We start from the raw sequence: 25,135 nt of genomic DNA, 5'->3' as shown, positions 1-25,135 counted from the left end.
TCCTCTAAAAGATTGACTCCTGAGACGGTTAGATGCCTCAATGAATAAACATGCTTGACATCAAAGTCTGCAGATTTGAGTTCCATCCCCAGACCTGTGAAGATAGAGAACTTACTATATAGTGTTATTCTATGGATTTCAAACATGTACCATGAGGCACATCCACATATAATAAATCAGTAAAAATTATCTTTAAATATTGAATCTTAAAATTGCCTTGTGCATTGCATCCTTCCAATAAATTTACATAAGACTTTTAAAATGAAACATATAATCACAAATATAAAATTTGTCATAACTAAAAAATTTGAAGTTCTTATTTGATGCTTTATTTATATTCTCCAACTAATATGGGTAATGGGTTTTGGGGGTGTAAATGAAATATTTATCATCATAAGGAATTTAAAAATTCAAGTAGTATCACTGTCCCCAAGTAGACACAATCCCTCAGGTTCCTTCCTAATACAGAACACCAGATAAACCTCTCTTTCCCGCTCTGTCCACACCTTGTGGATCCCCACAGATGATGCCCTCTGAGTCTCCCTCCTAGAATAGTCTCTGTGTCCCTGTCTCAGCTTCTACTTGGGTGGTCACCCTGGCTCAGCCACAGACCATGTCTGCCAGAAGACCAGGTAGGCTGACTGCAGACCTTCTCTGTTTCCTCAGCAGACCCAATCTTTCAGGCTTGTCTCAGCCTTGCTTCCCTCCATCTATGCCTCTTGTGGATCACAGACCATGCTGTCTTCACCTCCCAGAAATCAGTACCTAGACCTCTAATCACCTCAAATCTAGATGCCTAGATGCCAGCATAATAAAAAAAATCAATAAAGCCAGGACAACTTGTCTCCACTCGAGTTCAGTCATCCTACCACAACAGGCCCTGAATACTAAAACATAGCTGAGGCTTAAGGATGGAGATAGAGACAGAGACCCACACTGGAGCACTGGACTGAGCTCCCAAGGTCCCAATGAGGAGCAGAAGGAGTGAGAACATGAGCAAAGATGTCGGGACCACGAGGAGTGCACCCACCCACTGAGACAGTGGAGATGATCTACTGCGAGCTCACCAAGGCCAGCTGGACTGTTACCAGAAAAAGCATGGGATAAAACTGGACTCTCGGAACATGGCGAACAATGAGGGCTGATGAGACGCCAAGGACAATGGCACGCGGTTTTGATCCTATGCAATGTGCTGGCTTGGTGGGAGCCTAGCCAGTCTGGATGTTCACCTTCCTAGATATGGATGGAGGGGGGAGGACCTAGGACGTACCACAGGGCAGGGAACCCTGACAGCTCTCTGGACTGGAAAGGGAGGGGGAGAGGAGTGGGGGGAAGGGGAGAGGGGTGGGAGGAGGGGGAGAAGAGTGGGAGGAGGGGGAGAAGAGTGGGAGGAGGGGGAGGGAAATGGGAGGCTGGTGGGAGGAGGTGGAAATTTGTTTTTTTTTTCTTTTCTTTATCCTCCTTTTATCAATAAAAAAATTAAAAAAATAAAAAAAATAAAAAAAAATAAAATGATCTGCACAGAAAAAAAAAAAAAAAAAAAAAAAAAGAATAAAGACCTTAAAACCACATATATGAAGATGATAAACTCCTTCTACGGTAGCTCGAATTTTCTATCTCCCCCCTGCTAACTTAGCTCTCTGTATTGACTATGACAATCAAATTGTGGGTCAGGAAAAAAAAAACATTTCAAAGATGTTTTTATTACTCTCATCGTAGATGGAAAAACAAGAGTGTGTCTCTTCTCCAGTGCATAAAGTCAGCCAAAGGTACTGGTTAAATAGGCAAAAAGAAAAAAAATAGGTATGTTTCTACCAATCATAGTAGACCTTCATGGGAATGAAAGATTGTGTTTGTACCAATAATGGAAATGTCATTTAAATGAGAAACTGAGTTTGTATCAACCATAGCAGTGCCTATAAATACGATTGATTGTCTTTGCATCACTTACAAGCTTTCTGCTGGAAGACGTTCCTCTCCTGAACTTATTGCTTTCCAAGGGTTTTGAAAGTAAAAAGAAAATCTGTCAAAAGATGATTGAAACAATTAAAACAGAATCAATGCCCCCAGAAGCTTTCATAGCAAACAGCTGTGATTGTCAGGGATCTTCCTCAAGGCATTCTTAGAGTGCTCAAAAAAGCAGGTTTTGTCCTCAGCTTGGTCCAGAAGATTGTTTGACTTTACTCCAAGCATCCAGGTCTTCAGGAGGAGGTTTGATAGCTGTCACCCAAGGACTCACTTTTGCCCAACACCTTAGCTTCATTAGAATAAAACAGAGAGAATGATTACTTGCATAAAATACTTATAATTAACATTAGTGATTTTTACCAGTCTTTAACAGTTGTTTAAATTCTCTTTAGTGTTTTAGAGAGAGGTGAGTCTCTCTCAACCTGTCTGACAATCTGAGTCAGTATCTTTTAATGTATTATCAAATGCAAGTTAATAATGCTCTTGTATTCAAAATAGAATACTAAGTTTGATGAATGGAATTTAAAATATAGCAATGGTTGTTAAAATGACATTAATCACACATATATACATTTAATATTTGATACTTATTTTTATAAAAGTATAATGAAATTCAATGCATTAAACAAGATTATAGCCTTGGAATGTTATGTGCTATATTTTATTAGGCAGATAATTAGTAATCAAGAGGTAATAATAAATTTAGAAGATATTTTACTGCAGAAATATGTTTTCTTCCACAGTCATTTAAAACAATAATTACAAAGAAACAATTGTGTACTAAAATTGCTTTAATTGGTCATAAAATTGCTATTGTTGGCTGTGATCAGTAAAAGTTCACCCCAGAGTGGAAATATGCTATCGTGATTAAAACCCTTCCACATTTTAGTTTGACTCAGGTTATCTTCTTAGTTTTGGGAAAATAGAAGTCACAATTTATTACATACATCTTTAAGATAAAGTTTACTCCTTGATATACAGAGATTATGGGGAGGATATTGTTCTTCAGTTCTTAAGGGTAAAGACAAGAAGTTAGAGGGTAGCTTCAAATGTACTAAGCACGAACCACACATTAAAATGATATTCTAGAAGACCAAGTCCTGAACCGAGAATGTGAAATTGTTTCAAGTGTTCCCTGTAGCTTATTTCTTAGGTATCAAATAATTTATTTCCTGGGTATCAAGTATAAATCTAACTATTAAGTTTTCAGTGTACCAGTTAGACAGAGAGAAAAATACAGTTTAAATTCTTATAGTTCTTTTTGAATTAAAAATAATCACTGTAAATATTACCAGACAGATATTTGCAGTTTTTCAAATCTTAACTGATACTAACCTGACCATGTTGTGAATTATATGAGGTTTTATTGCCTGTTTTTTATAGATTGGCACCTGAGTTCTCTAAAGTTTTGCTACCTTCCAGATTGTTCAGTTTGCAGTAGAGAGTCTGTGGCTTTGCAAAAGCGAACATATAAGGTCTGAGTGATCAAGGGGAAAACTCTCTATTAGAATCAGGTTTGGGATAAGAAGGCTCATTTTCTGTTACTGATAAAACTGACTTAGAAATAATAACAATCAATAACAGAAAGCCTACTTAAATGTAGTAATAGGATTTTATGTTGTCTATTACGATGATGAAGAAAATTATCAAAAAACAAAACAGAAAAATCTTAAAATATATAATTAGACATAAACAAGAGAACACAGCTGTAAAACAATTAACAGTAGCTGTGTATTTATCAGGGAAGTGGAAGGGCTTCAGAGATAACTTAGTGATTAAAAAATCCTTACTGTTTCTTAAGAGAACTTGAGTTTGGTTCCCAGTAAACATGCCCAGTGGCTTACAACTGACTGTAGCTCAGTTTCACAGACCTGACACTCTCTTTGGATTGTGCTAGAACTTAAACTCAGGTGTGAACAAACACATACACACAGAGAAAAAGAGATAAACACACACACACACACACACACACTTAAAAATAATGAAACAAGCAATTTTTGAGGTAATGAATATTAGATAAGTTGATGTGATTGGAGTTCCATAAATGCAAGAAGTATTAGTCTAGACCCAGAAGCGAAATCCTTACCAGATAATGAGAATATGCAGAAAACACGCTCTTGCACTTTTCAGCTTTCAACGACATAAACTAACTACACATAGTGCTAATTTTTATAATTTGCCCAGTCTGGCATTCAGTTACTGCAACACAAAACAAACTAATGCAACATTTGTAAAGCAATTTCTCAATTCTTTAAATTTTCACCAAAGAAAAACACAGTCTATTATAAATTGTTTGTGCTAAAGGAGTTCTTACATAGTCCTGGTTAATCTCTAACTTGTGGCTCAATAATTATCTTGTCTCTCAGCATTCTAAGTACAAGGGATCACAGGGATCACCACTGTGACTGGTTTTGAATGTAAATGTTTAAGTGACACACTGTGGTATAACAGGGAAGAAAAATTTCCAAGTAAACGTGTCTCCTAAAAAAGTTTACTTTAACTTCTTCCTTTCCAATTTGAATCCCCTTGATCCCATTATGTTGTCTTATTGCTATTGCTAGAACTTCAAGCACTATATTGAAGAGGTATGGAGAGAGTGGACAGCCTTGTCGTGTTCCTGAGTTAAGCAGGATGGCTTTGAGTTTCTCTCCGTTTAATTTGATGTTAGCTGTCGGCTTGCTGTATATAGCTTTTATTATATTTAGGTATAACCCTTGTATCCCTAATCTCTCCAAGACTTTTAACATAAATGGATGTTGAATTTTGTCAAATGCTTTTTCAGCATCTAATGAAATGATCATATGGTTTTTTTCTTTCTGTTTATTTATATGCTGAATTACATTGATAGATTTTCCTATGTTGAACCAGCCCTGCATCTCAGGAATGAAGCCTACTTGATCATAATGGATAATTTTTCGGATGTGTTCTTGGATTCGGTTTGCCAGTATTTTGTTGAGGATTTTTGCATCGATATTCGTGAGTGAGATCAGCCTGTAATTCTCTTTCCTGGTTGAGTCTTTGTGTGGTTTTGGTATCAGAGTAACTGTAGCTTCATAAAAGGAATTTGGTAATGACCCTTCTGTTTCTATATTGTGGAATACATTGAGGAGTATAGGTATTAGGTCTTCTTGGAAGTTCTGGTAGAATTCTCCATTGAAACCATCTGGCCCTGGGCTTTTTTTGGTAGGGAGGTTTTTGATAACAGCTTCTAATTCTTCGCGACTGACAGGTCTGTTTAGATTGTTCACCTGGTCCTGGTTTAATTTTGGTAAATGGTATTTATCTAAAAAAGTGTCCATTTCTTTTACATTTTCCAGTTTAGTGGCGTACAGGCTTTTGTAGTAAGATCTAATGACTCTCTGAATTGCCTCTGTGTTTGTGGTTATGTCCCCCTTTTCATTTCTGATCTTATTAATTTGCAAATTCTCTCTCTGCCGTTTGCCTAGTTTGGATAGGGGTTTGTCAATCTTGTTGATTTTCTCCAGGAACCAGCTTTTTGATTCATTGATTCTTGGATTGTTTTCTGTGTTTCTATTTTATTGATTTCAGCCCTCAGTTTGATTATTTCCAGTCTTCTACTCCTCCTAGGTGAGTCTGCTTCTTTTTTTTCTAGAGCTTTCAGGTGGGCTGTTAAGACTCCAATATGTGCTTTCTCTGTTTTCTTTAAGTGGGCACTTAGTGCTATGAACTTTCCTCTTAGCACTGCTTTCATAGTGTCCCATAAGTTCGAGTATGTTGTTTCTTTATTTTCATTGAATTCAAGGAAGACTTTAATTTCTTTCTTTATTTCTTCCTTAATCCAGGTATGGTTCAGTAGTTGGCTGTTCAGTTTCCATGAGTTTGTAGGCTTTCTGGGGGTAGCATTGTTGTTGAATTCTAACTTTAATCCATGGTGGTCTGATAAGACACAGGTGGTTAGTAATTTGCAGATGAAATGATAGTGTACATAAGCGACCCCCAAAACTCCACCAAAGAACTTTTACAGCTGATAAACAGCTTTAGTAATGTGGCAGGATACAAGATCAACTCCAAAAACTCAGTCGCCCTCTTATACACAAAAGATATGGAAGCAGAGAGGGAAATCAGAGAAGCTTCTCCATTCACGATAGTCACAAACAGCATAAAATATCTTGGGGTAAATCTAACCAAGGAAGTGAAAGATCTATTTGACAAGAACTTTAAGGCATTGAAGAAAGAAATTGAGGAGGATACCAAAAAATGGATGGACATCCCTTGCTCTTGGATTGGGAGGATCAACATAGTTAAAATGGCAATTCTACCAAAGGCAATTTATAGATTCAATGCAATCCCCATCAAGATCCCATCAAAATTCTTCACAGATCTGGAGAGGACAATAATCAACTTTATATGGAAAAACAAAAAACCCAGGATATCCAAAACAATCCTATACAATAAAGGATCTTCTGGAGGCATTACCATCCCTGACTTCAAACTCTATTACAGAGCTACAGTAATGAAAACAGGGTGGTACTGGCATAAAAACAGAGAAGTCGACCAATGGAATCGTATAGAAGACCCGGATTTTATCCCACAAACCTATGAACACCTCATTTTCGATAAAGGAGCTAAAAGTATACAATGGAAGAAAGAAAGCATCTTCAACAAATGGTGCTGGCAAAACTGGATGACAACCTGTAGAAGAATGAAAATAGACCCATATCTATCACCGTGCACAAAACTCAAGTCCAAATGGATTAAAGACCTCAATATCAGCCCGAAAACACTGAACCTGATAGAAGAGAAAGTGGGAAATACCCTACAACAGATGGGCACAGGTGAACGCTTCTTAGGTATAATTAAGGGCAACATTGAATAAATGGGACCTACTGAAACTGAGAAGCTTCTGTAAAGCAAAGGACACTGTCACTAAGACACAAAGGCAACCTACTGACTGGGAGAAGATCTTCACCAACCCTGCAACAGACAAAGGTCTGATCTCCAAAATATATAGAGAACTCAAGAAACTAGACTTTAAAATGCTAATTAACCCAATTAAAAAATGGGGCACTGAACTGAACAGAGAATTCTCAACAGAAGAAGTTCAAATGGCCAAAAGACACTTAAGGTTGTGCTCAATTTCCTTAGCGATCAGGGAAATGCAAATCAAAACAACTTTGAGATATCATCTTACACCTGTCAGAATGGCTAAAGTCAAAAACACCAAGGATAGCCTTTGCTGGAGGGGCTGTGGAGGAAGGGGTACCCTCATCCATTGCTGGTGGGAATGCAATCTTGTGCAACCACTGTGGAAGTCAGTGTTTTGGTTTCTCAGGAAATTCGGGATCAACCTACCCCTGGACCCAGCAATACCACTCTTGGGAATTTACCAAGAGATGCTCTATCACATGACAAAAGCATTTGTTCAACTATGTTCATAGCAGTATTATTTGTAATAGCCAGAACCTGGAAACAACCTAGATGCCCTTCAATGGAAGAATGGATGAAGAAAGTATGGAATATATACACACTAGAGTACTAAGCTGCGGTAAAAAACAATGACTTCTCGAATTTTGCATGCAAATGGATGGAAATAGAAAACACTATCCTGAGTAAGGTATCCCAGACCCAAAAAGATGAATATGGGATGTACTCACTCATAATTGGTTTCTAGCCATAAATAGGGGTCACGGAGTCTACAATAGGTGAACCTAAAGAAGCTAAGTAAGAAGGTGAACCCAAGGGAAAACATATAGTTATCCTCTTGGCTAAGGGAAGTAGACAAAATTGCCGGGGAGAAAATTGGGATCTTGGGGGTGGGGTGGGATGGGGGTAAGGGGAGATGGGGAGAGAAAAGTTAGAAGGGAAGGAGGGGGGGGACTTGGGGAAACAGGAGGATTGGGATAAAGGAAGGTTGGATAAGGGAGCACGGACCCACAATTCTTAGGTAAGGGAGCCACTTTAGGGTGGGCAAGAGACTTGACCCTAGAGGGGCTCCCAGGTGCCCAAGCTGAGGTCCCCAGTTAGTTCCTTGGGTAGCTGAGGATAGAGAACCTGAAATGACCCTATCCTAGAGCAATACTGACGAATATCTTGCATATCATCCTAGGACCTTCATCTGGTGATGGATGGAAATACAGACAGAGACCCACACTGGAGCACTGGACTGAGCTCCCAAGGTCCCAATGAGGAGCAGAAGGAGGGAGAACATGAGCAAAGAAGTCGGGAACACGAGGGGTGACCCCACCCACTGAGACAGTGGAGCTGATCTACTGGGAGCTCACCAAGGCCAGCTGGACGGTTACCGAAAAACATGGGATAAAACTGGACTCTCTGAACATGGCGAACAATGAGGGCTGATGAGAAGCCAAAGACAATGGCACCGGGTTTTGATCCTACTTAATGTGCTGGCTTGGTGGGACCCTAGCCAGTTTGGATGTTCACCTTCCTAGATATGGACGGAGGGGAGAGGACCTAGGACTTACCACAGGGCAGGGAACCCTGACTGCTCTTTGGACTGGAGAGGGAGGGGGAGAGGAGTGGGGAGAAGGGGAGAGGGGTGGGAGGAGGGGGAGAAGAGTGGGAGGAGGGGGAGAAGACTGGGAGGAGGGGGAGGGAAATGGGAGGCTGGGAGGAGGTGGAAATTTGTTTTTTTTTCTTTATTATTCTCCTTTTATCAATAAAAAAAAGTTTACTTTAATATAAATGTTTTAAAATTGTAAAGTCGTTTTGCAGAATGGTATGTTAATACCGTAGTCTCATTTTACCATAGTCTCATTTTAAAGATGAAGAGAGCATAAGCATGAAACCTGCTTATTTTAGGAAGAGTGAGACTTTTTGATGAAGCAAGTACAATGCTTAATACAAATCTCAGATCCTCAGTTTGTGAGCAGGGAAATGTTCTGCTTTGGGAATTTAAAAACAAAACAGAAAAGTCAAATAATTCTTCATTTTAAATGTTTAGCAAATCTTAACTCAAAGGTTAGTCACAGTTGTAATCATTACCATTGCGGCGAAGAAGACATAAAATGACGATTTTTCAGGCAAAGGTAATGTCTTAATGCCAAATACAAAAATTAGCAGTGTAGTATTAAATGCACTATAGTTTCATTGTTTGTTCACATATTTAAAAACAGCACTTGCGTATTTTCAAAGAAATCAACATTTCTATAAATACTTCCTGATTCTAGTTACCAGGTTATTACCAGATTTACATTTTATCAATGCTGTTTTTTATTTGAAATGTTGATAAAGATTATAATCAAAAACAATATTTTTAGTTGATAGATTACTTTTTTGCAAATATTTTATCTTTGAAATAATAATTGGTAAGTGCCCAAGAGAACCTAGCAAGAACTTCCTCTAAGAAGATAAAGTGTGCTTTACATGTAAATATAGTTTAAGCAATTGTTTTTCTTGAAGTCCATAAACATAGTGTTGAGAGATAATGCTTAGATAGCTATGGAGGAGTGATTGGACAGATGACATATGCAGATTAATACAGGTCTATAAAAATTAGCTATTGTCAAAATAGCTAACTTTGTTTATGCTTCAAACTATACTTATAGTTGTTCAATAGACTTGATGTTTTTACAAAGGAATGCAATAATATGTGTGTGTATATATATATATATATTCTAAAGAAAAATTTAACTTAAATTACAATATAAAATATTATTAATTGAATTAATAATTACAAATAAAATACTAAATATTAACGTTTTTCCTCAGGGGTCTCTGGGCCCATTTTTTAAAATTCCATAGTTTTTTCAGCAATAGGAACTCATTTTTTATTTCTGGGAAATATCCAAAGGCAAGAGAGATATGTTGTATGTTTCAGGAGTTTCATAGACCTGGCTCACAACTCAAAAGAAAGCATCTCATGTCTGGTGTTGGAATTTTGTAAGGTGGTCTTTGACTCTTGGATAGAATACTATTAACCCAGACGAGAACAGTTCACTAGAACTATATATCCATGGTTATAAAAGGGATTGGCCTGAAAAGTACCCTCCATGAAGACTACCTTTCACAATACTAAAAGCTTCCATGAAAGCTTCCAAAGTACCCTCCATGAAGACTACCTTTCACAATACTAAAAGCTTCCATGAAAGCTTCCGAAGGAGAGAAGCAACAAACAGTGATGCCCAACTATAATGCCTATAAGTCATGGTTATTGGGGAATCTACAACCACCCATTATTAAACAAGTGCAATCTATAATAATAATTTTTAAGCATTTGTCATCAAAGAGACCTTTTGCAACAGGTAGAAACCACTACAGGAAACCCAAATCAGTCACGATGTAGGATTGAAGAGCCCAGTTCTAATGAATACATCCCCCAAACAAGCCTTTACCTGAACCTCAGGAAACACTGCAAAAGAAAAAGCTGAAATGTTATGAGTCAGCGGATCAGGTACTCTGCTGTAAGATTGTGCATCTGAGTAATAGTAGAAGCCACAACCATAAAGTCTAGCCAATATGATGCCCAACGTAGGCTTTTGAAGAAGGAAGACACAAATGAGCCAGCCAAACTGGATGCAGAAATGCCCAAAAGGCTTCAACCCTGTACAAAGAACTTCAGACAACTGAGAAAACTTTGGGAGTGCGAGAGGTGCCATTCTACAAGGAAGAGAACACCAACTGGCTGTCTGATACCAAATAACCAGACATGAAAAACTACATACATGAAGAATTATATCTACCACACAAGTTATCTTTAGTAAGATATATGTATATATTGTGTATGCATATTTGCATATATGTTTATATGTATATGTGCATTGCAATAACAATTCATAAAGAAAGCGTCTATGAATTTGAAGAAAAATGGAGAGTGATATATGGGAGGTTTTGGAGGGAGAAAATGAGAGAAAGACATATTGTAATCAAATCTGTATCTATATCTATATATATAATTGCATCACAATCCCTAGTCTTCTCTGTCATTTCTACACCTCCTGTGTCCAATTTCATCCAAAATTTACAGTCTCTTCTTATTTAGCCATTATTAATACATATATATGCGAATGAATAAACATAAATATATAACCTGAGGGTTCTATTGAATGTTGACTGAATGTGTATTCATCTAGGACTGACTACTGGTATGGGATAATTAAGACTAAATCATCATCTTTCATCTGGTGTTAATTTCTTGTGCTCTTGATCTAGGGATGTGTTGTGTGAGCTTTCTCCCATCTGCATTCGGTCATTATATTTTCATTTTCTGACATTGTTTAGGCAGTCATCCTTTTGATACTTCATGGGTATACGTGCTTTGTCATAGTTACAAGGTACACTCTCAAAACAAAATTTCCCAGTCCTATGGGTCTTAAATTTCTTCTGCCCATGTGAGAAAAAATAAGTTTTAGAAAGAATCACTATTATAAATAATAAGATAGAGAGGAAAAGTAACTTCTAGTAGATAACAAAAGGGATCGTTTGTACTTTGCATTGCTTTTATGAGCAAAAAGGAAAATTAAACATTTTAAAATTTTCCCATTTTATGGCTAGATTTATGCTTTATATTTTAGGAGCCCATGCAATATTTAATCTATTCTTCAAAGTTTTTAAAATTATCTCTTGAGTCATGATTTCATTTTGCCCTGACATTCCTGGAACTCACCGTGATGGCAAGACTAGATTGGACCTGTGTCTAACTGGCTGGCTTTGAACGCAGAGAAATATACCTGTTTCCACCTCCTAAGAACTGGATTTAAAATGATGGGCCACAACACCCAACTTTATCTTTCACATTTTTAATGTATTAAACAATACTACAGCTTTATTATCTTCAAAGAAATTAAGCTATTAATCTATTTATTCCTCCAGGGAAAAATTTACAATTAAATAAATACTGAGGAAATCAATTCCTCGCATAATAACTAACAAATGAAATATTAAATGTACAGATTTCTATTTTATATATTACAATTTTAACTCACTTTATTTAATCATATGTTGACAATTAAACACACATATTTTTAAAGAGAGATTCAAAATTTCTATGCCATTTAAATGATAAACTACATTTGAAACTTACAACAGAAGGATAAAAGGTTTTTAAGTGTTTGCTTTATAGTATTATACACACAATGTGATATTTATGCAATTTATTATGAATGATGCTTATTATAGTGGTTCATTTTATCATATTTAATAAGCAAGACATATTTATAGACAAATTAAATCATATTAGATTCTGAATTTTTGAAGGATAAATTCTCTCCACCATCAGTCAATAAGTTTAGCTTCCTTATAAAATCTTTGCCTAAACATAACCAAAAGCATACATACAAAAATATTTGTAAATATTAATGTAAAAATATTACATAGTCCATCCCAACATAATATATAAAATGATTTTATATCAGAGAGCTTATTACTTGAACAGTTGAGAACATATTTACTAAAATAATAAGCAACAATTTGGTAAAAAAAACATAAATATGTTCATAAAATAAAATTTAACAAGACAAATAGGAAATCCTATCAGAAATTAGAAGACAGATGCAACACTTGTTTTCAAAACAGCCTGGCTAGTTTTTGATATCTAGCATGACTCAAATGTCCATTACAGTAGAACTTGGACCACATCAGTGTCTTATACTATCTAGTAAAACATTGAATCAAAGCTAAAGTGTTTGCTCCAGGTTTGCCTTTAACAATCATTACAGAAAAACAAAGGAAATTGTGACTTTAAATAATCTCTCAGGCAAAGAGCTGTCAGGCACCTAAAAGCATGATTGTAACTTAGGTTGACAATACACTGCCTGTACATCTTACTTCATTGTCCCATTGTACTAGAAAGAGTAAAATAAGACTAATGGATTGTGAATTCAATGTAATTTTTCTGAGTGTATATTATGGGACTGAAAGTAGTTGGATAAAATGACCGAAACAAACATCAAAAGTTGATAGCTCTAGGAAGGTTTTTATTTGGAGTCAATGTCTTTTAGGGATAGATTTACTTCACGCATTGAAGAAAAAGTTGGCATCTATCTTAAGTAGATCTTTACCGTTACCTAACTTTTAAACTACTTCACATAGTTCTCATGGAGTACAGACAGAATTAGAAATTTAAATAAGCAGTGGCTTTGTGTAAAGCATAAAAGATTGTATGCTGAGCCATTTGGTTGAAAAACAAGGAGATTTTTGCAGCGTAACATCCTTTCCTTGACCTTGGCAGTGCGCATAATGAGATGGTTAGCTTGGGTGTAATAAAAGGTCTGGAACAAATAAAGAATCTGTTAAAGGAGTGGAACTCGGTTTTGCCCAACTAATTTCTTCAAATGTCCCAAGTATAGAAAGCAGAGGGATGATACATAAAACAAGAACAGCTAAGTAGCTCATCCAAGGTCATGTAATAAATGTCTGCTGGGTCAGAAATTGGAATCCAGGCTATTATCATAAAACTCATTACTAAAAATCCTTGTAATTGAGCAGGGAAAACATTTGTATAACAATAGCTGACAATTTTGAAGGGAATAATGTTCATATACATATCCTTAATTAATCACTGAATTTAATTTTTTTCTATACTTTGCTGGGGCAGAACATTTTTGAAGGGAGAGCATCAGTGCAGCAAACCTTCTTACCTCATGAGGGAACAAAAGCAGAGAAATGTGAGTTTCTAGGGACAAGAAACCTGAGGCCGTGTCCCAAATATCCTTTCCTTACATCTAAGTCCTTCTTACTAAAACAGCCTTCATGAAGTCATATCCCTGTTCAGTCACCTCCAAAAGCCTCATCTGTGAATGCTGCTTCGTCAGGAAGTCATCATCAAGTAAGCCTTTAGGGACCACACAATATCTAAAACAAAGCAGGATATTAATATCCTTCCATAGGGGCCACTAAATTACAAAGTTTCAGATAAATATGAACTCGGTATTTCTAACTCCAAAGTCTATAGTTCACATCTCCCCATCTCTTTATCAGTCTATAAAGTTACAAATAATACAGTTCAGAGCACTGCCTGTGTCCTCAAGATCACGGAGAGTGGAAGACACCCAGATACCTGCATAATTCCTCACAGCCTGGGCTGGCTGAAGATTTCCACAAACCTTCCAAGTGGGCGACACTATGATGAGCAAATATATGGTGAAGAAATGGAAAGAGGGATAAAACAGCAGTCTGGTATCATTATTCCAGAAACATTCACTCATAATTTTTAATCCAAATATGTTTACAATAAGTGTAACAGTATGTTCAGAAGGAAGCTGGGCAAGATTCAAACCTGACCATCGGCTGATGAAAACTTGTAAGGAGATGCTTGAAAAGCAACTTATAACCCAATAAATATCCTTTCATTTTTTTTATCACTGTGTTGTCAATTACATATAAAAAAAGGTATTGGAAAAAAGTCCTTTCCAGGAAGAATTATTGGCACATTCCTGTAGCTACAACAGAGAGGAGAGGCAGGAGGTGTTCTAATCCACCTTGAGTTACACAATGAGTTTCAAGAAAAGCTGAGAGACTATATGAGAGATTATATTTGTGTGTGTGTGTATACTTCAAATCCAAACAATAAAGAATATAGAATAGAATATACAAATTAATAAAAGTCTTGACACAAAAGTAGATAGTTCCTGCCTCAGTAAGTCACTTAAGATTTCATTAAGCGAAGATCACTGACTCAAGCTACTGAAGACTTGAGAGATGAAAATTGAAAATATTCAAATGAAACTGAAACTTTAAGGTGAAATAACAATTCATTAGAACATATATTATAATTAACAACTCAGAAATGTTAGAACCCCCATGATAACATGACACACTTATGTGACTATTTAGTTTTTAATGCATGCTTCAAGAAACAAGGTCCTTAGTTTATCAGACAATTAAATGAAGACATCAAATCTAAGATATCAATGAATCCATCAAGGGAAAAAAATAAAGTAAACCAAAATAAGTAGCTTAGTTCATACTGTAGTTGTGGAAGTGTGGGTGAGAAGGGATGTGTTCATAAAAAAAAAAACAACACACACACACACACACAAAGAAGCAGATTGTCTAAATTGACACTCAAATATTAAACATTTATGTAAAGAAAGTGGAGTATGGTGTGTTGAGATAGCTCAGCAGATGAAAGTGCTTGCCATACAAGCCTAATAATCTGAGTTTTATACCCATAAGCAAGAGTAGAAAAAAAAACAACTCTTAAATGTTGCTCAATCTTTATATATACACACAAACCATGACACCAAACCATGCATGCACACACAGAAATGCAGATACACACACACACACACCAATCATTATCATCTTCAAAAAATAAAACCAGAAAAAGAGATAAAATATTGAACATGTTGCAGCAAAAAAAAAATGTAGAAAAATAGAAATGATCTCAGAGTAAACTACTTAGAATTGAAGTAGCCTGATTGGCTGTCATCTTGTGAAAATTAATTGCTGACTTTACTAATACTGAGAGAATATGGTGGAGAGAACATTATAGTAACAGTAAGGAAATAATTTCTTAGCCATCGTATCAATGTATCAATATATCAAATGACTCATAATGATATTCAGCTGTATTCAGAGATCAGTGCCATTTTCAGTCACCATCAGAGAGGCTTCCTCCTGCAGTGGATGGAAACAGATGCAGAGACACACAACAATACATTACACACACACACACACACACACACACATGCAGAAAGAGAGAGAGAGAGAGAGAGACAGAGAGAGAGAGACAGAGAGAGAGAGACAGAGACAGAGACACAGACAGAGACACAGACAAAGAGAGGTGATGTAAGCAACAGCCACTAGAAGGTTCACTAGTGTGAGTAAATTTTCTCTTGTTGTCTGAAATATTGCTTGGTTTGTTAGACTTGACTGTTTTAATTTATCAATTTATAAGTTTCATCTGCATATGTAATTCAAAATGAAAATATATGTGATTTCTATTAAAAAAAAAACAAAGAAAAATAAACACACCAGAAAGGAAAAAGGTCAATAAAAATGATTGTGCTTAATGCTATTATCTGACTAATGAGGATGGAAATATTTACATGCATTGTGTCTTCTTATACATTTATCTAAACTCTATAAGTTGACAATGTCAAAGATGAAAACACAGGATTGTTCTTCAGACAATGCATCCACAATCTATAATTTCTCTATTATAAAAATTCCATTTTAATTATTAGAAAATGTCCAACTCCCTATAACATTGATATAAGAAATATGAAAGCCATGTTTCATTCTCAGTCATGTGAAACATATCAGTATAATTAATTTTTATTATATTAAATAAGTGTATTTCCTTTATGGAAGCAGATGGTCAGTTGTGGCTTCAAGATATCAAGCTATTTTCCCTATTGTTTCTTCTTCAAATTGAACAACAGTGCCAAAGGGACTAATATGAGAACAATTCTCAGACGTTAAAGGATCAGAAATTAAATTTTTCCATTAAAGACCTGGGAATTGAAACCAGGGACAACAAAGGTGATCTCAATGGGACCACAGGTTACATCAAGCTGGCAAATTAAATTAGGTAGTACAAAATTAATCCAATGCTCATCTCATTGTATCTACATTCTCTCTATGTCTTTCTTCCCTAAATATGTAAAATTACTTTCTTTTGTGGTTCAGTAATCTATTCTTTTTTTCTGTTAAAAATATCGTTATCACTCACAAGTCCACCTCATCTTTCATGTTTCTTAATTTTCCAATAGTGAGTTTCAATTAAAAATTTCCAAAGAACTAAAAAAACTGAGAATTATATTTCAATGTAACATTCTATATTTTGGAATTAGGCATTTTCACTTTGACAAACTTGAGAAGACAATTGTGTTAGTCTTACTTCAATTTTCTTCCTAAAGAGATATTTTGTATTGCTGATTAACTCATTAATTCACAATAATGAATGCTACCTGGAAGTCATTGAGTTAAGAATTTATTCATGCTATCATGTTAGAGAACCTGTCCCATATCATCAAAATTTAATCCACCGAGATTATCATCATCCAGCACCTCAAAGCTATAATTAATTGTTTTCAGCTTGTCACTGATACAAACAGAAATGTTATATTGTAGCTATAAAACTAACAGAAGAAAGATGAAGTGTTTAATGATGAAACACATATACACAATTATTCTTGACACAGTTCCAAATTTTCATGTTACAGTGAAGTTATATTTTATGTGACATAAATTTGCTCTACCACAGTAGACTCTGTGATAACATTGTTATGTGTAACATGCTCTGTCACTTGTGTGTGTTTTAGCAGTTAGCTCATATTCTTGAATCTCTATCTTTTCATCTATCATAATGCATATTACATTTAAATTATCTCATAGAGTATTTGTGATGATAAAATTTAGCACAAGTTAGTAATGTTTCTGAGTCTCTGAGACAGAAAGAGTAGTACACTGGCAACTATTTTTTAATGAATAGGTATTTTAGTCAGGTATAGGAAATAATTACCTACACAAATACAATTTTCTTCTCACTATCCACACGTATTAAGAAAAACAGTATTTGCTACAATATTGTCTTATATAACCTTGACCCTTGTGAGTCTAAGGAATGTGCCATTTCTTAGAAGACTTGAGTGTGCTACTGTTTGCACAATTGTCTAGTCTAGTTCCATCTAAAAACACATCCCTAGCTTCAACTTTTGTTTTCATGAAAGGATGGCATAGGACATATTGCATTTGGAATCTTTTACTTGCTTTTTATTTGCTGCCAAAGAGTTGGGTTTCACCACTGCATTTTTAAACATATTTTGACTTGGTTGTTTTTCTTCTCCCACCTTCTTTCCCATCTCTCTTCCCTGTCCCATGCTCTTCCAACCCTGTAGCCTCTTTTCCACGCCCCTGCTTCCCAACACCTCCTGTTTCCCTCTGAAGGTCTTCTACTGAGTTTCACCATCTGTATACCCTCTCACAAGCTCTTCTCTACATCCATGCAAACATAAAAGTTATGATAAACACATGCAACAGAACATTCAGCATTCACTTGAATATCAGGTGTGGTGTTTGATACACAAGTATGCTTCATAAACCCCAGTAACTTTTTTTTCTTGATCCTCCTGAATTTACTTTTACTGTTCAAAACCTCTCAGATTGGTCACTTGGTTACACTCCCAAATTCTTCTCTCAGAACAAAACAGGAGTCTGAAACCTCAAATACCCTTTCTTGAAAGATTCCTCCTTCCCCACAAGCTTCTGTTAAAGCCTCTCCATTATAATCTCTTTCCCTCATTTACTCACTACACTCAGCACATTAGAAGACAATGCTAAACACCTCAAAATAGCTGTATTGTGTCGGTTCTGGAAGATTGCTACTCACCCAACAAATTATCTTGGTGAGAATCTTGATCAGAACTAGGAGAGTAAGGTACTGGGATGCCTGTGGGTGCCTAGAATGAGGAGTTCATGGAAGCTGGAGCAGCACAAGGTGGTTAATTATTGCACAGGTGGAGATGCTGGGTTATTGCTGTGAAACAGAGAAAAGCAGCAGTGAGTAATTAGAATGAATATGAATTATAATGGCGCCCGGTACTGCCATAGAATAATAAAAGGAAGTATTTAATTAACTTGCTGTATGACTTTCAGGAATTTAAATTATTTATTTGTAAGGAAACATTCTCTCTTAGATGAAGAGATTTAAAACCTATACATATTCTACAGGAGTGTGACCTCACTGAAATAAATTGTGAACTTGATAGAACCTTTAATTTTGTAGTAGCAATGCTGAAATAAAAGGGAAAACAGTATTTTTATTCAATATTATATAATTAGAATATCATTTATAACCACAATAAATCAAAATACAATATTTTATACTACTTTATGCTACTAAGATTTCCAATTATGATTTATTCTACATGTGCAGCACCTTATAATTCTGACAAGCCATATTTAATTTGTTTAATTGTCTATTTTATCTAGTGACTCCACCATTGGATAACACCATTCCTTATATCACACAACTGTGTGTGTGCATGTGTGTATATGCCTTAGCTGTCTAAATTCAACCTGACTAAAGAAACGTAAAAAATTCACATAGTAGCTTTAATGAGAATTATGCAATTCACAGTAGATTAATGGTAAATTCCTAAAGTTATTTGCTTGCTAGTCCCTGGAAACTTGAATGTATTACATAACAATGATTATTCACATATGATTTGACATTTGGGATGGGAATAATTTACTGGATCATCACAGTGCACTATAGTGGACTCATCCAATTTTTTAAAAAATAATTTTTATATTAAAATATCATTTTAAATTAAAAAAATGCAATTCAAATTAGCCAGATACAAATTGACATTGTATGACCTCATTGAATGCTAACCACTTTTAGGAAAGAAAATAAAGCGATATTTTACTTTACAGAATATAAAATAGGCGACTTGGTGACAGAAGATGAGGTGATTGACAAAGCTGTCACTCAAGCAATCATGGTTACCTCCAAGGGTTGAAAGAAACCTGGGAGAAATTTAGTACCAGGGCTCCAGAGGCAGTGAGGTCTGGAAGTCACGGCAATTCATGCCCTGTGGTTTAAACCCATTTCAAACATCTAATAGCTGAAATGGAAATATAAATTGTCAGTATTGCAATTCACCAAATTTAGGATAAGTTGTTGCAACAGCTACAGAAAATTAGGAACCAAGTCATTGTAAATAGAATTCATCCTTGTTATCCATGTCCATGCAATCATTGGTTGTGTTCCTGCTGAAAATGTCTTTCCAGATCATTCATTTCCAGAGTTTTCAGATGCTACACATATAGGGTAAGCACTTTCAATCTTGTATATCTATGTTTTGCCATTCTCTTGAACCCCAGCTAATATTTTTGAGTATCTTTGAATATCCTTCAAGAAGTTCTATAGTCAGATGATGCTGTCCAAATTGAACTAAAAAAAAAAAAGAAAATCTGTTTTTTTCTTAAAAAATAAAAAGTTAAGGACTTGAATGTTATGCATGGTGATAGATACAGATCTATTTGCATTCTTCTACATGTCAACATTCAGGTATGCCGGCACCATTTGTTGCAGATGCTTTACTTTTTCTATTGTACAACTTTAGTTTCATTGTCAGAAATCAGGTTTCATGTTTTGCCTTTCATGTTTTGTTTCCAGTTTCTGACTATAAATAAGGATAAAATCTTTTATTAAAGTATATTTATTTAACACATGATTGACTAAATAAAAAAATTATAGCCCTGTTTTTATATGTTCTAGAAAAAAAGAAAGTATAATATTCTGTGTAAGAAATGATCAGTATGTTCTCAGACATAGTTCAGATTCCTGTGCCCTTCATTGTGAGCCTTAAAATGCCGTGCTTTTTAGTAAAGTAAAAGCATAAGTATAGATCATGAAATCATTGCAGATAACTGAGAAAAGATGAAATATAAACATATTTGAATCTGAATGTCTGTATAAAAATTAACATTATATCTAAATAATCTAGAATATATCACCAACCTCATTCACTAAACTGTAAGTGAAAGTTTCCACACATATATAAATACATACAATCATTATAAAAGGCTTTATTTGTTGCCTATCACCAATATATTTGCAGATACACACTCCAGTTATTATAACTATGCACAAGGACTTAAATTTTTATAGTGGAATAAAACTATGCTGTAAGGAAGCTTTCTGGTTTCATTGCTATTTTTTCAAAATTTTCCTTGAAATAAAGTAAAATTAACAGTTATGGTTGAATTTTCATGAACTCAAAATTATTTGCCCCAAAGCTTCAAATAGAACCGTTTCTTTTCTGGCTGTAATGAACTGATTTTTGATAGACTCCTCCCAAATTAATAGATTGAAATCCTAAACTCCAGTGTTCTATCTAGTACCGCGAGGAGAAAGTCAAGGAGCTGATTGCAGCTACAAGAAGGCATCGTCACTGATGGTAATGGCGTCATTCTAATGGCATGAGGGAGTTGTGGAGAGAGTGCCATAATATTCCTACTATGTGGGACAGTATCAGTTTACAGTCTACAGCCTCACCAAGACCTGGCCAGCCTGGATCCCCAACGTTGGACTCCTAACATCCAGACTATATATATATATATATAAATTTATGTTGCTCCTAAGCCATGTAATCTTCCTAACTTCATTATGGTTAAATAAAACACGTTAAAATATCTATAAAATAAGCTTTAAAGGGGACAGAAAATTTGATGCTTAATGCAATCTATGTTTGAGGAAATCTACCTGAACCTACAATGGAGGTGAGGATGATTTATCTTCTAAGGAACACTTTTCATCTTTTTTAAATTAAATAAATTTATATTTAGATTAATTGATTAGTTCATGATGTGTAAAAATACTTGCTCAAGAAGGTATTCAAACACAAGCCCAAAGGCAGTCCTGGTTATAGCATTAAACTAAAAATATTACATGTTCAAAATAATAAAATAGAATGGGAAATGTCATTCATTAAAGTAATTAATGCTAATTCTAATTCTGTTTAAAGATACCTCAGAAAAAAATAACGCACTCAAAAATATTTTGAGCTGGCCTGATTTATAACCCCATTCTTGGAAGATAGAGGTAGTGAGATCACAGGTTCCTGACAACCTTAGCTCCACAGAGTAACACTGTCACAAAAGCCAAACTTCTATAAGCTTCTCATCTATTTATCTATCTACCATCTATCTACCATCTATCTATATAGCTACCTATATCCATTACCAATCTTCATCTTTCTATCCATCTGTATATATGCATAGAGCAAGACCTAAGCACATATATTAGTATACACTGAAGTAAATATCTTGTAATACAAATAAATATGTAAGACAGTTAATTTTTTGTGCCAAATAGTGATATTTCATTCTGACTTTTTTTCTAACCTCATGAAGAGTAAGTTCAAATGTCATCTATGTTTACCCAGGTCAGAAATTTTGGAATTTTCCCTGTCTGTATAAAGTTAAGGTTAATGATTATTTTGAGAATCAGCAACGATGAAAATAGTGGCAGTTCTTAATTTTCTTGATGAACTTTATATATGTACACAGGTGGCATTAGACTGGTATCACGGATCAAATCATTAAACTAAAGATGAATGACTTGACCTGATTCCGTTTGCCTAATGAAACCAGACACAGAGAACTGATTAACTCTGATTGACTGTGCTTTTCACATTTGGATCAGTATCATTAATAAAACATTTGTTTTTGACTGATGTATAGGAAATAGATTTAGCATTTTAGTCTCTAAGCACATAATTTTACATTTCTACTTCTAATTAAATGTGATATACATTTTCATTTTTGCAGTTATATATGTGTAGCGTGTGTGTGTGTGTGTGTGTGTGTGTGTGTGTGCCTGAATGTGAATTTGATTGTGTTTTGTATTTTGAGACTTGGACTTTTTAAGCAGCCCGAATTAGCCTCAAATTCATGATGCTCTTGCCTTACTTTTTGTATGACTGGGCAGATAGTTATAAAAAATGAACTTAAGACATAACTTATTAAAAGTCCCCTTTCCTTCAATGTGTTTGCTTGAGAAACCCTATTTTTTAAATTGTTACAATCCATAATGAGCTACTGCTGAAATTATCACAGGAGCGTTTGGCTTCAGTCACAGCCGGTTTCCTATGTAACTGTCAACAGTTTTTCCAGTGGACAAACCGCTAATGATCATGGAGTTAAGTAATTGTAGACTATCTGCCAGGCTACCATGTTTCCCTGCATGCTTGGCACACACTGATGATTTGGCCAGCCTCTACATCTCCCACTGCCATGCCATTCCCAGTGGCAGCCTTTGACTTTCTAGCTTTGGCTGACATTAGCAATGCAGAAATGGAATTTAAAAATGTAACAGTAATCCTACACACAAGTAGGATAAGCATAAACTTATTTTTTCATTTGGGGTTTGCATACATTATCAATAGAAAACATTAAAACTTATGTTTGTTTTTTATTTTAAGTGAAACTAAATTGTAAATTGATGACAAAAAGTACTACAGCCATATTGGAAAATTCTGACATTTCTGAATATTATATTTTGAAAATGCAGAATTGGAGAATATCCCACATTGGGTGAAGATGAATTCCACACACTAATGCTTAATTTTTGCTTCCTGATCTACCTTTGACTTAACATAGGACGTCTCACTTGGCATCACCTTATAGTTATTTATATCACGGATATATCAAGGACTTTCATTACCTTTGTCAACCTTTTCACAAATGATATATTTTTATTATTCTGAAATTCATAATGTATTAGTCTTTTCTCACATTTTCTCAACGTTTATTTATAAACTGAAATTTATCAATTTTCACTTTTAGCCATTACTTTATTATGTACCAGATTTCTCTTTGGCATATTTTTATTTGCTTTCGTATAGTCATTTCTAAGTTTTTGCCCATTTCTCAAAAGCTAATGCTTATAGGCTCTTTATTGATATTTTGTTTTAAAGATAAAAAAGAATGTTGTAGTCTGTGTATTTTTTCTTTTACTTTATTCTTATTGTAAATGATATAAGATGGCTCAAAAATCCAAAAGTTTAAATATATGCTAGAATGAGAAAGTAATTCTCAAAGTTTAACTAACTTTAGATCTCAATTTGTTAAATAAAACTAAGTGGGGCTTTTCACAGCAAACTCTTATGAATTACTAAAAATTACAAATTTTTATAAGAATCCTATAAACATTAATACACGGACTTCATTGAACTTGTGTTAAGAATTCTATAAAGTACTATATACGAAAAATGTATCCTGACCCATTTTGAGCTCTCTTGCCTTTCGCCTTTCACTTATCATTCTCTCATATTTCCGTTTCAGTTATTCTGTTAGAGGATAAGAGAAGACTGAAAAAGTCAGCAATAAATACAATTTACATTTCAGAAGAAAAAATGCAGTAAGATAAATTCAGGTATTGATTAATAGTTTTTATAAAACTGCATAGAATACAGGCAAGGCAATAGAGCACACACAATATTCTTTATCTTGATTGTCAGGGAAAGAGTAATTCTTTTTTAGAAGAACTTATGTCTTAAGCCCAAATGAAAGCAATTAAAATGTCAGAATTAATAGAATTATAAATAAGGAAAAATGTACATGCAAATATACACAGGTTGAAAAATGTTTCGGTTTTTAAAGAACTTAGAATGTCTAAGTTTGATTTCAGTGAATTCAACAAGAGAGGGAAAAGCAATAAGTAAGAAGTCTAGGAAAGAAAGGAGTGACCATAGTATAGGGAGCTTGAGCTGCACTCTGAGTGCATCAAGAAGTCAAGGGAGGCTTTTGGTCAGAAAGATTCAGCAGATTTTGAAAGGTCAGACTGACAGCTACGTGGATAATTGCTCATTAGAAAGCAGAATGGGAAACAGACAGGCCAGTAAATGAACCATTGCATTACTCTGGAAAAGTACAGATTTCTAGGTAGCGGATATTAAAAATGCAAGTGACATATACTTTAGAGAATTTTTTTTAAAAAAATCTGTTGATGGGAAAGGTGTGAAAGCTTCAGAAGAGAGAAGTGGTAATTCCTAGATTTGACTAAACAGCAGAGGCCAGGCTGTGTGGTTTACTGGTTTGAAGAGAACTGGGAGAAAGTTGGGAGAACGCCAGGATGATGAGATCATAATTGTGTTTTGAGATCTAAGTGAAAAAAAAATCACACAGATATTTGTAAGTTTGAATTTAAAGACTGGAAGACTGAAAGGTTTACTGCTGTTAGAATTTACAGGGCAGATAGACTGGTTAGCAGGATAATTCAGACAGGAAGTAAAGAATGAACTAAGACAAATTCTTGGGAAACAAGTAGTTTTAAATTTTCATTTTACTGAAGCACAGGTTGTTAAGTTACTCAAGATTTTGAGCAGTAGGAATATACAGGATCTCTCAGTACTCTATAAAATTTACAGATCATACCTTAGCAGAAATCAGAGAACAAATCTGCCAGGTCAGGCCTAAATCAGGTATTAGAACCATATTGTCAATTAAAGTGATAACTATGGAAGATATATATATATATATATATATATATATATATATATGTGTGTGTGTGTGTGTGTGTGTGTGTCTGTGTGTGTGTGTGTGTCTGTGTACATATTCAGATGTAGGAAAACTGGTAGATTTTTTTTCATTCCTGAAGGCCTAACCTATGGAATTCTCATTTATTATATGAAATATAAAGGTATAATTTCATTGGTATTTGAAAAAGACTGAAATATCATTAATACATATTCAGGGACTCCTCTACAAAGTCATCAGACTATGTTCTGAGCAA

At 35.0% G+C, this 25,135-nt stretch overlaps 1 long non-coding RNA gene across 1 annotated transcript in view; it reads right to left on the bottom strand.

The window, feature by feature from the left end:
- Positions 1–18,226: 18,226 nt before the first annotated feature.
- Positions 18,227–25,135, bottom strand: part of LOC142836566 (uncharacterized) — a 153,563-nt gene continuing 146,654 nt past the window's right edge. The window contains exon 3 of the long non-coding RNA XR_012908113.1: positions 18,227–18,367. This is a non-coding gene — a long non-coding RNA (uncharacterized LOC142836566). The remainder of the gene's footprint in view (positions 18,368–25,135) is intronic.

This window comes from Microtus pennsylvanicus, chromosome 16, assembly GCF_037038515.1.
Source record: "Microtus pennsylvanicus isolate mMicPen1 chromosome 16, mMicPen1.hap1, whole genome shotgun sequence".
Lineage (NCBI taxonomy): Eukaryota > Metazoa > Chordata > Mammalia > Rodentia > Cricetidae > Microtus > Microtus pennsylvanicus.
Note: the sequence above shows the minus strand (reverse complement) of the source record. Positions and strands in the feature narration are given on the sequence as shown.